Source organism: Argiope bruennichi, chromosome 7, assembly GCF_947563725.1.
Source record: "Argiope bruennichi chromosome 7, qqArgBrue1.1, whole genome shotgun sequence".
Classification (NCBI taxonomy): domain Eukaryota; kingdom Metazoa; phylum Arthropoda; class Arachnida; order Araneae; family Araneidae; genus Argiope; species Argiope bruennichi.
The window spans coordinates 60,596,613-60,613,080 of record NC_079157.1 but is presented as its reverse complement, the minus strand read 5'-3'; the positions used below and the strand labels follow the sequence as shown (position 1 = coordinate 60,613,080).

The 16,468-nt window shown below is 28.9% G+C and overlaps 1 long non-coding RNA gene across 1 annotated transcript; it reads right to left on the bottom strand.

Annotated features, from left to right (window-relative positions):
• Positions 1-905: 905 nt before the first annotated feature.
• LOC129976227 (uncharacterized) lies at positions 906-6,578 on the bottom strand. Its single transcript, XR_008785103.1, has 3 exons — positions 6,330-6,578; positions 3,949-4,136; positions 906-2,749 (listed from the first exon to the last, which is right to left on the bottom strand). It is a non-coding gene; the product is annotated as an uncharacterized LOC129976227 (long non-coding RNA).
• Positions 6,579-16,468: the final 9,890 nt, after the last annotated feature.

Below are 16,468 nucleotides of genomic sequence, written 5' to 3'. Positions count from 1 at the left end.
ACTCAACCCTCTCGCACAATAGTTATTTTAGTTTTACTCTCAAAACAGAAGCTTAACTTAGTACTTTTACACCAAACTCCGAAAAATTAAGGCATCTAACCATGGTACTCCGAAGATAATTACAAATAAACAGTTAAATATATTCATAAGTTTTGAATTAAACAATCTATAAAAATGCCCTATCTCTACTGTGGTAAATTTTTAAGACTTTGGGTTTCCGCTTATCTTAACTAAAAAAACTCGTGTTCTGCACGAGTTGATAAATTTTAATCGAATTTCAAAAGGTGTTGACTACTAACTATATATCCGGAAATGTTTCTGTATCGATAGACTATCGAGCTACTTCAGCACGTTTTCTCGACTTAAGTATAACTTCTTGCGTGTACGTAAAGTATCGCTTTTTTTTACAATTTTGTTAAACTTAAACAGACGTACACTTCTATGTTCATTTGTATCTCGTAAGTTTTAAAGTTAAGCGTTTAGCGTCTTTAATAATAACTGCTCCTAGTATGAACCGCTGATCACATAAGAATGTCCTGATGGAGATTAATGTGTAGTCATTTAAGTCTGATGTTGCAACCGTTTCTGGCATATATTACAATTTGCGAGAAAGTAAAATGTTTACTAACACTTAACATGTCCTAATGTTACTTGAAATTATATGCTGATGTTTTTATTACAAAGGAGGATCTTTTATATCTTCAGGAAATAATGAGTAGGAGTGATTTTCTGTGTAGCTTATTGTGGGAAAAAACAATTGCTCAGATTACGAAAAAAGAATTTAATTTAAAATCCGAAGGAATAATTTAAAGATTTTACTATTTTACCTCCATGCTTCATAAATTATATGTTTGCTTTATTACTTTGGAATATTTATGTATTTTTAATACTAATTTCCACGCAAATCTAAACTAGAAATATTCGCTACAATTTGTTTTATGTGGAAAAGTGTTTCTTAGAATCGTATCTGAAGAGATCCGTTTTAATTGGTAAAATTCCAAAGATTTAGTTAAGGAGGAATAGAAACGACAGTAAACCAAAGAAATACAATAACATTATGAATGAGAGAATTTCAAATCTTAGTGCTTCTTAAAATTTCGAAGAAGCTGACAAAAACTTAAGTTTGAATAACCAGAAGAAAACTGGAGAAACAGACTTTACCATTTCATTTTGCTTCTAAAATAATCAGTAACAGAGCAGCCTATCAAGCGATTCGAACTGGAAGTTATACTAAACTGAAAAATTCAATTTCTTATGCTGATGTTTCATTATCCAAACGCAGAAGGAAATCGTACGCGAGATGTCATCAGAAGAGATTCGCTCCCCAAGATTTGCACTGCCCATTCGTTTAGATGAGAATCAATGCCACTAACATTTAAGAACCAAGAAACCCTGAACATTATCGATAGAAATTTCTTATCTTTTGTCCTGCAAATCCAAAACCTTTTCCTGTAGAACCAGGATGCCATATCCCGAAATCAATATTTGAAATCATTGTCAAATATTATGAAGGATGGCCTTGATTTCCCACACATTCCAAGATGAAGTTACTAGCAGCATTATGTTAATAATGAACTATCGATATGTAGCGACGGATTTAAATTGGCATTTTCCTTAAAAGAATAAAAATTCATTTTTAACCGCAATGTAGCAAAAGTTAACCAACTTATCACGAGCCTTGACATAAGTAATGACACTTCTTGGCAACAAAAGCTTATTTTACTTTATGGATTAACTAATTGATGACTTTACACATATACAATTGAATTCCAATTTAAACTCATTTCTCGGAGCTCCTACCAACACATTCTTGCCATTATCAATCTCAAAACCCAGGGCAACAATTCCTCTTTTTACATCATCTCCTTTGTCATTGGGCTGAAACAGGTACATGGAGGGTACAGGCAGGACAACAGAACTCGAACTATTGAGAAAATAAGCGGCTAATGGCAGCCATTAAAGTTGAAGAGTTCTGTGTTGATGATTCAGTTGATTATGATCTAATTTTTCCATAGTTTACCTTCTTAGTTTCCAATACATTTCTGACTACATTCCCCTGAAGGTATAAAGATGAGAGAAACTTTATACTTATAAATGCAGTTTTACTACGGAAATAGATTTTTGCAGTTTGATTCAATTTTTGAAGGTGTATTCAGTTTTCATGTTCTTTTCCATCATCTGAAATGTATGAAAGGTCCCACGAAAAGACCTGCATTCGAAAAACTTCCTTGGTTCCTTCTGGTAGAAGGTTTTGAGGATTTAAGCTATGAATTAACTGTTCAATTTTCATTCTTTAATAAGATCGTTGAAGCTTAACTGTTTAAATAGTGTGTTTACATATAAGGGCCAAAACTCGGCACAACGCGTAAGCTCAAATTTTGTCAATACCAATTGACTACACAATTTTAAATGGTTGGTAAACATTTGAATTTTATCCTACCAGAGCAATATTTGACTACTTGTTGACTCATGATCATGGTGATTGACAATCTGGTCAGATGGTTAACCAATAAAAAATTTTTGGTTTTACAAAATCTAATTATATCAAATCTAAGCGAAAGGAAAGTATTTTGAAATTAATATTCTTAAAGCTTGGGATTAGAAGTCGTTTAAAGAGCTCACATTTCATCTTCAGCAAGACTGGGCTCCATTTCTTCAATTCATTTGCAGGCTGACAGGATGTCGAATTCAACTTATGATGACGGCCTTTGAAAGTTTGTCAGGAAAAAGGTTTTCATCCATTTTCAACCTAAGAAACATTGCACCTTTAAATTACCAGACAAATTTGACATTTACAGTATAAAATTTGCTTATATATAGGTAAAATGTGAATGAATTGGGATTTGATTTTTATTTAGCACAGCATGGGGATAGGCTGCACTGAATGAGCATGGGTGTACTAAGACCAGTTTATAATGATCAGGGAAACAATAGCTGAACATTGACATTTTCCATAATATCCTTTAAGTACATATCAAAATGGATTTGTTCCTAATCAACTAAGTCGAAACTGAAAAACTCAGATCCTTGAAGGATAAATAGTCTTAAAATGTGTTGAACAATATTATCTAAACGATGGTTAATTATCAAAAAAGCTGCACAAAGCATGCATTTGTATGCTTCGTGTGTGTCCAATGCAATGGCGTCAAAGCATTTTTAAGTTTAAAAACTCATCTGTAATTTTGATATTTATATAACAAAAAGCGAAACGTACTTCTAATTGGGAGAGTTTTTATATTGGACTCGCAAAAATTTTAACCAGGTTACTTCTCTAAAGAATCTAGATAAAAACGTTCCTAATGCGAGTTTATCTGCTCAGACTTCGACAATTGTTTGATCTTTAGATCTTAAGACGCCTTTATTAATTAAAAGTATTTTTAGAATTTCTTTACATTTATTCATATTAAATTAAACTTGCACTTTCCACGTAAAAATCGAAGTTTTAGTCAAATTACAAAAATTATACAACAATTATCAGCAAGAAGACAAATTGTTGAATACAAAGTTTAGTTTAATTACATTTTTTTTATTAACTCCACATTATCAAATGTCGGATAAATTCTATTAGAACCAGCAGTCAATTTGAGTTAAATCTCGAAAAATTTTAGTTTGCAATGAGCCAAACAAACTTATACTTTCATTTTTCAAATCCGACGTTAAAATGCTTAGTTTAATGATTAATATTTCATTTTTATAGAAAAGACATTTCCTGATGGATATAATTTAGTAATAATTTAGATTAATAATTCTATTCAGATTACGAGGACAAAATTCTCTCAAATTTCTGTACTATATCATCAGATAGGAAACATTTTAATCTACGTGGAATTTTATATATGAACTATTAAGAAAAGCGTAGGTTAAAACTTGACTACTAAATGTCAATTACTTCAGTGAAATTGCATTTTGATAAAAGTAAAGAATAGATTTAAAATTAAAACCACTTACTTTCTTCCGATGAATTTTCACGAGAAAATTAGGATTCAGAAAGGATCCTGGATTTCTTAAATTCATCCGAACCATAGACCAATCGCCATTTTTATTTAATCCAATTCCCATCTTTTTGTAAGAATTCCCAAACTAAAATGGGAATTGAAATTTCAAAGACTCTTCAGAACGGAGTTTAACTCCATAACCTAAAAATAAAATATCCAAATGAAATGAATTTTAAATAGTAAATTGTAATAATTCGTCAATTGTGAATTTAAGATTTTCAGACTGGTACAGGTATACAACAGATTTTATTTGCATATTAGACGCCTTTGGCGACTAGTTTACATAACGGGTTTTAATGAATGCTAAGATTATCAATTAAATATTTTGTGAATCTTGGCTTTAATGACTTACTCGACAAAATAATTTCAGCCTTTAAATTTTAATCGACATACTACTTTATAAGTCTTAACTAATTTGTTCAATGTGCTATACATTTCCTCAATGTCTGTTTTGTAGCATAAATATTATAGGAAAGTACAGGAGTATTTAAAAATGGTCTCATTTTGGAAACTCATTGCCATCGCTCGATTCTGAGCTGTAATAACTAAATTCCAAAAATTTTATTAAAAGCGTGCTTAAATCTCAATTTACGCAACATGAAAAAATAAGCCGAATCGTAAGCAAGAATGATGGGGGGGGGGGGAAATGCGTGATGAAATAGTAGCAACAATGAAACTGATTTTAGTTTCACTTCAATAAGGAAATATAATGTAAAATAAGCTTAAATTTAAAAAACTGATTAAGAACAGGAAAGTTATTTATTCGGCAAAAATCTAGCATCACCCCCCCTAATTGTGCTAATATTTAAATTTTTATTACTTAAAATTAATAAAAATTTAATTAGTTTCAAAACATTCGCTCCAACGTGCGCATTTTTACCTTCTAATACATGTATGCGCCATGTTCGTAAAATCCATCTCAAACGGTTCGGCCTATGCATCTCATATACATTGATTTTTATTAGTGTAGATAGTTATAAAATACCGAGTTATATTCTTAATTCTGAGCGAGTTCCGATTCTAAAATTAAAACTAAATACAACAAAATATCAAAAATGTTATTTAAAGCAGGCTTAAATTACAATTTACTCAATATCGTATTCATTTTTATTAGTGTAGATAGTTAAAAAAACGACATAAAAATATTTATTATTGCAGTTAAATATGCCCTTGATTACTTAATTCCTAAAAAATGAGTACAAGAAGATTTTGCTGAAGTACTAATTTAAAATGCTATAAATGTATTTTTTATATAAGTATTTATGCATTGGTTAATCGCTCCTTTCGAAACAGAAAAGACATTTCTAGACAGGAAAATTTTCATGTTTTTAAAAAATTGGTTAAGGTGTACATACACAATTGATTTTTTTTAAATTTTAACTTTAAAAATCCAGTTTTTTCACAGTAGGTTATTAATATATGTTTAAACTCATATCAGTGAGAAAAACCATATTACACTAATTATTAATTAAATATTTAATGAGCTAATTGGTCTATATTTTGAAACATGACATCTTAAATTCTAATGTGTACAGACACACAATTCTAGTTGGAATTGATGCCCAATATTAGTCTTCATGTTGTCTGCATCAAACAAGTTATAAAAATGTATAGTTTTTTAAATAATTTTTTTCATCAACGATAAATAGAAAAAGCTTGATTTTTTTCTGTAAATTTAACTTTTAAACAGCTATTAAAAAATTTATATAAATATAACTGATTGAGGCACAAAACATCAGCTATTTCATACAGATTATTTTGATATATAAATAACTGTATTTGGTTAATGAGTTTTAAAAACACCGTAACTTGAGTTTTTAATGAAAGCACCTCAAGAAAAATAATTATAACTCGAGAAATATTTCGAATACTGACAACATCTTGGTATCGTTTGAAAGCTAAAGGATCAGAGAACATTATGAAGCAATAAAAAAATATTCGATATTTTGAAGGATTTTCGAAGTTTCAAGTGTGTACATACATCTTAACTTAAACTTTTTAATCTCGCTTTTTCCAATCCTTGATAAAAACAGTATCTAATCAAACAACATGTTGAAGAAGCGACATAACTAAGGTCTTCAATTTGCAATTTATATTTAAAAGATTGAGTTAAACCAAGTTTTCATAAATATTTAGAATACTACTCCTTTTAACAATTAAAAAATGCAATAACATCTCGTACAATACGGCGTGAAAATTATAGCCAAAAATTTTGAAATTAAAACAAAAATATTCATTTTAAATTCATATTCAAGCTTCAATTTTAAAAAAAAATAACAAAATAAAATTTGTAATAGTATCTTTCAAATTACATTAACAAATAATGGTACTTACAATGTATTGTGGTAAAGTTTCCAATCAAAATGAAAGCTCTAGAAATTTTCTCCATGAAATAAGTCATCTTTATAAAATTTACAGCACGATGTCGCACCATACTTCGGTTTTGAAAATCCCAAATCGGCAAAATCCCAAGTCTTGGAAATCGGCATTGAGTAGCTTCATTCCATGTATCGAAAAATTAAAATTCCACCAAAATGAAAGTTCTAGAAATCTGTGAAATAACAAGTCTTGAAAGAACACATATCACAACATCAAATCCAAGTATCCAACCGATGAACTTGATTTTGAATAATTTATATCATTTAAAAGTGATTCTGAATGCGCTTTCGCTGTCAGGACAGCCTTCATTTGACTATTGGTGCATCTTCTTCATAATACATGGTACTAGAATGTTTCATTTTCTTTCGAAAATTGTCGGGGATCACAGTGGCCTAGTGGTAGAGTTTCAACTTCGTGGTTGAACAATCGCGAGTGCAAAAAATCCAATTCCACTTTAAGTATTTGCCGCGCATTGACTGGATCCACGATAAAGCTACATTATGGGTTATACATTTTCAAATTATGTAGTAGCTGTTAAAATAATAAGTTACAAATAGTTAAAGTGTCGTTATGGGTACTTCACAAAGTTTCGAATCAAGATATCAATCCTCAATGAGTCCTCTGGTAACTTCAAATCTGAATTTTAATCTCACTTAAAATCTGGTGATTGTCATTGCACTTAATGCACTTATCTTCGAAAACGAAAAAAAAAAATGAATTAATCCATCTCATGCTTATAAACTTGAATATGAAATACAAAAAAAAATCACATATTTTTAAATAGTTTTATTCCATCCATCCCCTGTATTTGTAACCCAAAATCCTAGATTTGTTCTACTTGCATTATGATTTGAATCTCTTCAAATCTTATTGTTCTTAATTCTTTTCAGAAACATATTCGAAACTTCAATTTTTCAAGCCCGTACTTGGGCAGTACACTTATTTGAGATGCCCGAATACGATTGAAAATTTTTTGTATTTGGTTGTAAATTTGATAGAGAATAAAAATCAAACAAATTTCGCAAAAGAATGTTATTTAAAATTACTTTGCTGAAACAAAAAGTAAAAATCTATTAACTATATTTGTTTCATTACATTCATGTACTCGTTTACTGCCATAACTCACCTCTATGATTCAAATCATTTATCTAATTAGATGCCCCCCTTCTTTGTTATCTCTTAACCATACTAGAGATAGTTCATCTATTTTCACAGTAAATGTGAAACCTAAGAGAGGTTGCCAACAGACAACATGTTAATATTAATAATTAGTGTAACTCTATGAACATAAGTATTGTTACGAATCTGTAATGCTGCTTCCCAGCATAGTTGGTTCCACCATCGGAAAGAATGTTTTACTGTCATCTGTATTGGACGGAGTCCGGTGTCGCATCGGAGGTTCCGGAGCTTGGCGACAAACTTGGCGACCATTTGGCGACGAATTTGGCGCCTTTGGCGCCAAAATAAATTATACCCAAAACATCGAGAATTTTCCCGATCCGTCCAGTAGGAACCGAATTACGCCTCGAACGTTCTTGATTGGTTGAGAGGTTTCTAGCCCCGCCTCCTGAGACCTATAAAAGGAGTGGCCCGCAGCTGCCGAGTAGTCGTGAACCAGTGGAGTCGACGGTGAAGAACTGGTCTTCCAGGGATAAGCGGAGCAGCGACGGAGTCAAGCTAGTGCTGAACTAAGCTGTGCGCTACTGTCTGCAGTAGAGAGTCTTATTGTATGCTGCACGTCTCGGCTGAAGATAATCCTCTTCTGTGCTGTATATAGTTGTCGTCCTTGTGCTGTCCTGTGTGTCTTCGTGTAAATAAACGTCGTTGTTTTATTTTCTACTACCGCCTGCTGATTGAGCGTTCTCCACACCATAGAACTCCCACTATCCAAACGAACCCCCGGAAATTTTGTAACGGTATCTTTCTTAATATCTACTGGACTTTTTGTGGTATAATTCAGCAATGCGTGCCGCTGAATAAAAGCGTAGTTAAAATTATTATTGTCATAGCATTAACAAATAGGTTATAAAATTGAGTGTACATAATATAATTATTATAAAATTCACATATATATTTGAAACACAGAAAATGTATGCACTTGCGGAGCAATAATATTTTAAATACAATCAAAACATGTATTTAATATTTTATAATTTTTACTTTGACTAGAAATCTTAGTAAAAGAATCATCAACAGAATTTAAAACACTATTGAAATGAATTCGGCTATGAACAATTAAATGTTTCCATTCGCTAATATGATTGGAGCTCGATTGCAATTTCGTCTGATAATTATTTGTTAAAATATCGAAACCGTCTAGCTAAAAAAATGATTTAAATTATATATATCATATGAAATATATATCTTACTTAAAGTTGAAATTTAATCATTTGTTCCATTTTATTTATAATATTTTAACTGAATAATTTGAAAAATTGATTGATAATTTTCAATAAATTGAAAATGTAATGTGAAACATCACAAAACACCGCATATTATGATGTTTCTTATCATTTCACAAATATATAAAAAGTTCAATTTTTATTTAAAATTTCTCTTTTTCTTAATTTTTACTTTTTCTAGTAGTGAGCGAATCACGTTTCCTATTATACCTGTCTGTCTAACTTCTCTACTCCTTGTCCTATTTGTGTTTTTTTTTCCTTTAGTCTCACTTGGAGATTACGCAAAACTTTCTCCTTGAATAAACTTCAATCAGATCATAATTTAAAAAATTATAAAAATCAGACTAAACATCATATCTCGCAAGACTCATCATCGTATTTAAACCAAAATCAGTAGGGAAAAAAAACAGGAAGTGAATTCATTCTTATGCGATTATTCTTTCGAAATGTATTTTCAAAAAAGATGGGTTGATATCGGTAAAATTAGACGTAATTTTAAATAATTAAATTTTGATTAAAATTTTCGTAACAAGGACTTTTAAATGCACATTCCCAATGTGCATCTAATTTTCTTCAAAATGTATCTGTGCCAAACTTAGTCCATCTAAATTCAACAAGATAGATCATATATCGTCGGCAATTAGAAGATATCGATATTTATTAAAATTAAAGATTTAGAATTAAGTCATTCATCTGCGTTCGAATACCAACACAACAATGAAATAACGACACACTTTCCCCTTTTTTTAACACATCCATTTATGCCTGTCCTTCAAAACCATTCTATGTTTTAGTCAATTCATTTATCCCGATTTTTCATAGTTACTTCACGTCAAGTCACTCGGAATTCCTCGGTGAAGGCTATGTTAGAGTACATTCGCCGGACATCTCACTCTCCATGCAAATTCAAAACTAGCATTCACGAATTCGAGCTTACAATCTATGAGGTAATTTAAGAAATCCGTCCATAATTTCCCGCATTCATAATTACATGATGTCATAAATTCTTGCAGAACTAAGAATAGATAATTTTTAGTAAAAAGTAAAAAAAGAAAACATGAATATTATAATAGTAAAAAGAAAGAAAGATGTATAATTAATTGATTGATTTTAGAGCAACTTCTCTACAGTCTGAATAGACAAATCGTCACAACGTTAAATTTTTTATCATTATTGCTCAGGTTCAATTTAAACAAAATTCATTTCTTAAAATGTAAATGTTTACCTATTTTTAATGATATAGAAATAAATAAAAGTAATTGAGATAAAAAATACGCACCAATTCTACAAAACATTAGTTGTTTAGACTAGAAATATTATAAAAGTTTTTTTGTAGATTATTTTATATTTATATCAATACAATTTCAATGCCAGCACCAGAAAAAATATAAATGATTTATATACTTAGCGACATTTTCTCACCAAAATTCTTAACTTCAATTCTACCAATTAATTTAATAAATGAGAATTAAAAGTTTTCAGTAAACAATTACAGTAAAACAATTCTGCAGTAATCGTTTGAAGTAGATTTTCTACTTCAATTTCTGCCTTTCCTTCCTAGGATGTACCACAAACTTCTCTCCGTTTGCACACCCCAAAGTTTAATCTACCCCACTCGAATACATTCCAATAACTTCAAAGAAAATGGACCGGTTGCTATTTGTGACAAATTTTGCTACACATATTGCCAATTCAGTTTCTGCCACTGAGTGCCATCATTCTATGAATTGATACTGGGTGGTGTGATCGTTAATGCTGGCTTAAAAACTATAATATGATGAATGAAACAAAATTGTACATTCTGCAGAACAACGTGTAATGATATTTTTAAAAGGAAATTGTAATAGTATTGCATTTTACATTACGTTACATTTTTACAGAACTATTGTAAATAACTTATTATAATTATTCTAATTATTTTGTATTAATTACTATTATGATGAGTATTCATTTTTTTAAAATTATTTTTATAGCACATATTGCAGGTGGTTTATAACTCTAAATAATTAGCTACATAGATAGTGAATTTTCTAAACGATAGAGGGCAGCACAAATCACGTTTGCCTAGTTTGGGTATTAACATGTGCTATGCATGTATCTGAGAGCAATGCAATAGAGAAATGCAATTATCACTCCAACCAAAATAAATTGTCTGCATTCGAATTATGTTTTGCATGATGAATCAAAAGACTGTGGTGATAGTTAATTATAACTGTAATATTTAAAACTAGTAATTAATAATATTACAGTAATTTTACCAACCAAGTTGCAAAGCTTATAACACGATTTTGTACAGCATTATACGATATTATATTTTTTAATATTGAGCGATATTATACAATATAGCTAATATTATTTAATATTGTGTAATATGTGTATGTTCCTAGGACATAACTATCAAACTAAGGGTGTAGCAATCTGATCTCATATATTGCTACACCCTTATATTATATTTTTTAATATTGAGCAATATTATACAATATTGCTAATATTGTTTAATATTGTGTAATATGTGTATGTTCCTAGGACATAACTATCAAACTAAGGGCGTAGCAATCTGATCTCATATATTGCTACACCCTTATATTATATTTTTTAATATTGAGCAATATTATACAATATTGCTAATATTGTTTAATATTGTGTAATATGTGTATGTTCCTAGGACATAACTATCAAACTAAGGGCGTAGCAATCTGATCTCATATATTGCTACACCCTTATATTATATTTTTTAATATTGAGCAATATTATACAATATTGCTAATATTGTTTAATATTGTGTAATATGTGTATGTTCCTAGGACATAACTATCAAACTAAGGGCGTAGCAATCTGATCTCATATATTGCTACACCCTTATATTATATTTTTTAATATTGAGCAATATTATACAATATTGCTAATATTGTTTAATATTGTGTAATATGTGTATGTTCCTAGGACATAACTATCAAACTAAGGGCGTAGCAATCTGATCTCATATATTGCTACACCCTTATATTATATTTTTTTAATATTGAGCAATATTATACAATATTGCTAATATTGTTTAATATTGTGTAATATGTGTATGTTCCTAGGACATAACTATCAAACTAAGGGCGTAGCAATCTGATCTCATATATTGCTACACCCTTATATTATATTTTTTAATATTGAGCAATATTATACAATATTGCTAATATTGTTTAATATTGTGTAATATGTGTATGTTCCTAGGACATAACTATCAAACTAAGGGCGTAGCAATCTGATCTCATATATTGCTACACCCTTATATTATATTTTTTAATATTGAGCAATATTATACAATATTGCTAATATTGTTTAATATTGTGTAGTATGTGTATGTTCCTAGGACATAACTATCAAACTAAGGGCGTAGCAATCTGATCTCATATATTGCTACACCCTTATATTATATTTTTTAATATTGAGCAATATTATACAATATTGATAATATTGTTTAATATTGTGTAATATGTGTATATTCCTAGGACATAAATATCTCTTACAAGTTTATGTAATTAATGTTGTGTAAACGCAGGGTTATTCAAGAAGAATTAACAGATTTAAAAATTTATCTCTAATGAATGACAATAGGCACAGACATAGACACAATAGATATATACATATAGACAATAGATATTTATTCTGATAGATGAAAATACTTTATATTTCATGCATTCGGCATGATCTCTATTTGATATATGATGAGCATCAAATCGGAAGTCCATTTCTTCGCTCATGTAAAATAACCATTTCTTGACTATCAAACTAAGGGTGTAGCAATCTGATCTCATATATTTTGAAGAGCAGCAGATATAGGTTGTACATACACATTAACCCTGTATGTTCATCCAACAAATAGAGGCTACATTCGATAGCAAATCAGAACCACTCAATCTTTTCATCAAACGTGCAAGGATAATCAGTGTTTGATTTTTTTTTATGAATTACCTTACAATTTTTACTGAATTTTCGTTACTATTTTCCTAAATAAACAACATCACCTATGTTACCGGGATTATCCGGATTCATAAAATAAAACTTCGAGTCTCATTTTATCTAATGTATCGTCTCTGTCTCTCTCCATTGTCATTAGTTAGAAGTAAATAATTTAAATCGGTTCCTTCTTTTTGAATAATACTATAATAATTTCGATAAAGTTAATTTACCTTAAAATTTGTACATTTTAAATCCCCTCGGAACAAAAAAAAAAACTTCAAATTTTTTAAAAAATTCAGGAAATTTATTAAAGTTAAGGAAATATTACTCATGGGAAAATAATTGGTATCAATAAAATTTTAAAATTTTGTAAATAAAAAACAATATTCTTACTCGAAAATAAACTCTCAAAAAACACTTAATTTCTTAAAATCCATTTAAAAGTTTTGAAAAAAATCTTAAATTTGTGAGCCACTACTTCTCAAAGATAATATGCAGCTAATTCGCTCTATTATGCTAAAAATTAGCTCTACAATAGCTAATTTTTCATAGAAAGGTTGAGCTATTTCTGTGCCATAATTTATAAAACGAATGCAATCCTAGAGACATTATATTTTTGACGAAACGTAGAAAGCATTCCAGTTATTCAAATTTCATGACAATTAATTACATAAAAAAAACCTAATCATTCTCAATAATAATTTGGTATTCTTTATAAGAATGAATTTTCTGTTCTGCTTTTAACGATTCTGGGCCAGTCTCTGAGCTCTGTTTGAGTACAGTTTCCTCTGAGCTCCCTTTAGAAATTCAACAAAGAATGGGGAGAATTATTCACTAAATTTTTAACATTGCAATGGAAGTATACCTATGAAAGAGCTCAAATTTCAACGAGAAATGAATCTTCAAAGAGTATTTTTCACTTAAAATTTAATTTTATTCATTTAATCAAGTCATAAACTCCTTCTGTTTAAACATTGCTGTCTTTTCTGGCTAGCCAAATGGCAATTTTTGAGCAATTTATGATTATTTTATTAGCTGTTATATTGTCTTTGCATCATTAATATTTTGAACTTGTGAACTTAAATATTATTCGTTCATCACGAGAAGGTTTCTGCTAAGTAAGCATCATGAGATGTCAGACGAAACTACTTTAAAAGAAATGAACACAGTTTAATTTGTTACAGATTATTTATTGTTCAGTGATATTTTAATCCTCTGTTTCTTTCATAGGCCTTAAAAAATGAAAATATTATTTTTATATTAAACTTAACAATTATTTCATGCCGTACACCAAACCACATCACCTGTGTCACATTTTTTTTGTAAATTTAGACCATTTATTTATTCGTAATTCACAAAAATATCCAATAAAAATATTTTTAGCATCAATTAAAAATGTATTTTTAATCATAACAATCTCACTGATTTAGTATTATCTTAACAATATCATAAAAATTCTTAAGGATTATCATATCTTTTTAATCGTATTGGTTAAAATTAGAAGAAATAATATAATCATTTAATAAGTTCTTTGCTTTGACGCTCATATCTTTCCGTGTAATTTGTTAAAATGTAAATTTTTCAAACTAATAAGTTTTTATTTTATGTTATCAAATGTAAAAATAAGTTTATATTTGTCATTCTCCAAGCAGGATAAATAAGGATAATAATATCTGGATATTTAATAATTTCTAATTTTGCAAATGAAATGGAAAAGATTACAAAATTCTGGCCTGAAAAATAAACATTAACCAATGAATACTACTATTTTACTATTAATTTATATAGTGTTCATGTAGGAGAAAACTATAATGACAAATTCTTATCTCTCTGTACATATTTCGCTTGATTCCAACGGAATATTTTCTGAATAAAGTCATGCTTATTTGATGAACTTATATACGTATGCCTCGTTTGTTGTCTTTGTACCATATTACTCACTAAAACTAATTAGATTTCTTCATTTAAAGTCTTCTTTATACTTTTTTTGGAATTTGCAAACATTTTTGGCATTGCATTATGGCATTATTGGCTTGATTTCTATGCTTTTCGTCTTCGAAATAAAAATGGTGAATATATATTTGTGTATATATTATGTTTTTAAGAACCTTTTAAACAATATGCAAAATTAGCAAAAAAATGGCACCTCCAAGAAAATGTTTAAGATATTGAATATGAAATTGGCCCGAATATTCTTTTTGTCATACGGTTTTTTATAAAATTATTGTCGGATGATAACAAAATTAGAAATTTCAAAGCCGTAAATGATAATCTGTCAATGGAAAACAGTTGTATGGAAGAACAGTTGTATGGTTGTTCAAGAAAATTCTATTTTTTGTTGTTTGGAGACGATTGAGAAAGAGGACAAGAGAGCGCTTTCATATTTTAGAAATAAAAAAAGAATGTAATAGAGTATTCTAATTCTCCAAAGAAAAAATTAAATTTCTCTTTTATCAAAGTAGTCTTAGACCACATTACATGTAGACAAAGTAGTCTTAGGTCAAGTGATAATTATTAGACTTGACCTAAGAATTAGGTGTTTTACTTGACCTTGGTCAGACTTACGTGTAAGATGACCTTGCTAATATGTTTTACAAAGTAGTCTTAGGTCAAATGGTAAGTATTGAAGATTTATAAATAATTAGTTCAAATTAAAATCTATACCACCTTTTTCATTTTTAGCCGAAATAAATGTTTATAATGCAAAATCAATGGAATTTCGAGCTTTTAATATAAAACATTACATAATAAAAATGTTTTAGATTTCATTCATCAGGTTGTTCTTGCATGCCCTGATTGCAATATCCATCGTATTCATTATCACCATCGAGATATATTTCTTTAATGCTATGCGGAAAGAATAAGATTTTAATATCATTATCATATTATTGAAAAAGAAAGTGCAAATTATGCTTTGATATTAATGTTCGAAGAAACTGCTTTAAAATCACATCATTTAAAACGGTAAAATATGTATCTGAAGAAACTGATGAAATACTGATATTGGATTGAGTTTCATTACAACAATAATAAAACATAAATTCACATCACTTAAAATGGTAAAACCTGTATCTAAAGAAACTGATGAAATACTGATATTGGATTGAGTTTCATTACAATAATAATAAAACATAATATCACATCATTTAAAATGGTAAAACATGTATCTGAAGAAACTGATGAAATACTGATATTGGATTGAGTTTCATTACAACAAAAATAAAACATAATATCACATCATTTAAAATGGTAGAACATGTATCTGAAGAAATTGATGAAATACTGATATTGGATTGAGTTTCATTGCAACAATAATAAAACATTTTTTTTTAAAAAAATTGCTAAACATTTTTGAAATTCTTTTTAAATTAAAATGAAATTTCTTGGAAATGAATATTATATAACTGAAGAGCAAATGATTTGAATTTTAAAGATGTGTAATTTTGTCCTAATATGCCCGGGAATTTTTAATTAATAAAAAAATCTAACTGATTTTTAAAATCCTTTTGTGAATATCTACTATCCAAAACGTAATAATGCGAAAAATTCAGTAGCTCTAGATTTATAAAGTATTTTGAATTATTTATATTTACTGTAGCCTATAAAATATAACAAAATATAAATTATTAAATATAATTATTCATAATATTAAAAAAAAACATAAATGAAAGTGTGTAAGGATATATATATACATCTTATATTTATTCAAATTAAATGACAATTAAACACAAAAAATGATTC